The 2,455-nt window shown below is 35.2% G+C and overlaps 1 non-coding gene across 1 annotated transcript; it reads right to left on the bottom strand.

The window, feature by feature from the left end:
* Window positions 1–910: 910 nt before the first annotated feature.
* On the bottom strand, window positions 911–2,449 carry LOC104895592 (uncharacterized). The gene is made up of 2 exons (XR_008969967.1): window positions 1,760–2,449; window positions 911–1,662 (listed from the first exon to the last, which is right to left on the bottom strand). It is a non-coding gene; the product is annotated as an uncharacterized LOC104895592 (transcript).
* Between the last annotated feature and the right edge of the window lie 6 nt (window positions 2,450–2,455).

Here is a 2,455-nt window from a genome sequence, read left to right as displayed (position 1 = left end):
TCTGACCCAATACTTTCACTAGTTTAAAAGTCACTTACCGTGAATGACTTTTGCATGTTAAGCTAAATGAAGCCATGGCTACAAGTGAATTTTGATATAGTGATTGTTATCTTCCCAAAAAGAATCATTAGTGAGTTTTAGTGTAAAATTGTCAAATATTGTATATAGCTTAAAAGTGAGTTACTGTGAACAGCATACATTTGTATGTTGAGCTAAATGAAGGCGATGGCTACAAGTCCGACCACAACCACTATGGCCATGGTGCCATAGTGGTGGTTGGTCACAAAAATTAAGGTTGAGTAACAAGGACTATGGTGATGATTTTTATTCTTCAAAACATTTTTTTTTTTTTTTTTTTATGACATCGGTTCAAAACATTTTTTTCCCCATGGTAAATTAAATGAAAGTTATGGTCTTTTCATATGTTTTTTGAGCAATAAATCACTTTAAGTAACACATGGCAAGATGGTTAGAGCAAGAGGTAAGATTTTAAAAGGTCCTGGTTTCATTCTATTCTCGAGAAAGGACAATACATGGCAATGACTTGTGTGAAACTACTACTATAACTTGATAAAGCCTAGGTATATCATCGTATTGATTTACTTTGAGCTAGCAATTATTATTCCGACCTAGACCCAACCTCAAACTACTTTGATAAAGATCGATCACCTGAATTCGACCTACACTATTGATATGTAATTACGAGTACAAATTTTGTATCCTATGGTAGCTAAGAAGTATAAGTAAAAGATTACACACAAGAAGCAACTTCGTAGTTCTGCAATAGAATGAAAGGAAATCCCGAAAATATTCACTGGTAATTTTAACACAACTATGTACTAAAAGCAAGAGTACAGAACTAGTAAATTCCACTGCTAACATATAGTACAAAATTGTGAAAGACTGGAAATGAATGCCAAAAACCATATATTGAAAAATAGAGTCCAGAGCTTAATCGATTTGTAATACATTCTCTACAAAGAGTAATGTTTGCTAACTTAAGTTCTAATGCTCTAAAATTCAGAAATCTTAGATTCATAAGTTCTTGAAATACCATTGACACAAGAATTTACACATCGCTAGTACAGGGTAATGGGATAATATGAATAAAAGGTAACATCAATGAGATTGTGAGTAAATTCACATACCAATACATAGTTTCATTTTCATTTGTTTCACCTTTGAGAAGTTTCCATCATCAGTTAATCACTCGTTACCACATCTAGTTACTCAAGACAAGTGCTAATCAGCAGTAATAGGGATCAGCGAAGGAACAAGTAAAATTATCTAAAGACGGTGATGCACTGCCGAAAGTTTGGATGGTACCTCACTGTGAAATACTCAGGAGCCTCATTATCATTACCTCCATTTATTAAATTTTACCAAATGAGCTTCTAGAGTAAAAAAAAAACAGTGTGTTCCTCTATTGATACAATCTCTAAAAGTGAAATTGAGCCACAAAGCATGATTAGCGAATGCAATAAATCATAAACGATGGTGAGGGTGGAGGTGAATGATGAGAGCATGGCAAATCACTACCATTGATAATGTTTTCCAAAGCCAACTCTCCATCCTTCAAGCCAGCTCTCTCACTCAGCTGCATTGCAAGTGAAATTTGACTCGTGAACACTCATCTGGCCGGCACTTCAGTTCTACTGCAGCCTGTTTCGACCATTATCTCTATTAAGTTGTTATATTTGTAAATTATAATGAAAGACTAAAACAAAGAGAAAGACAGCTATGAACTAGAATTGCGCACCTTGATCGCTGCAATATGCTCAATGCTATCCACAACCGACTGGTAACAGTGGGCTGTAATGTCCCCTGAAACTAGGATCCTCACAGTAGCAGAAAGCTCAATCAATTTATCTTTTATCCTTCTATGCAGCTATTCCTGCGGGATCATAGTCAGAAATCAGAATGCTTTCATCCACCTATTCTAATCTTCCCATGCCTGTTAAATGGAATTCAATTAATTTTTTCAATTTTGTGTCCCTTTATGCACAAGAAAATCCAATAAAGCACATACAGTGTTCATATTCTATATGCTATACAGTATCTCCTGCTTTTCTTACCATACAATAGAGACCTACAGTCTCCCCTGACCCCCTTTTACGGTCACGAAGATGCTCACAGTTCCTTGTTTCACTAAAAGTTCATAGCTTCAGGTGTCATTCCCAAAGCAGCCACCATTGAATGAACTTTAGTTCTCTCTGTTCATTATCTAAATTGAGTACCATATGCAAGAACATAATGACGGTCTAGGTTGCTCTTTTTAATTCGCCTATAGAAAAGAACTTATCTGACTTGTTAAATTTCACTTCCATTATAGAATTCTACCCAGTAGATACAATTTCCAGTCAAATTTACAGGTTTATTACCAATTGTTTTGTTTTACCGCATTTATCCTCACCAATACATACTCTGCAAAGCCATCAAAAACGCAAGAAATAAT

The sequence above is a fragment of the Beta vulgaris genome, chromosome 6 (genome assembly GCF_026745355.1).
Source record: "Beta vulgaris subsp. vulgaris cultivar EL10 chromosome 6, EL10.2, whole genome shotgun sequence".
Lineage (NCBI taxonomy): Eukaryota > Viridiplantae > Streptophyta > Magnoliopsida > Caryophyllales > Amaranthaceae > Beta > Beta vulgaris.
This window is presented reverse-complemented; position numbering and strand designations above follow the sequence as displayed.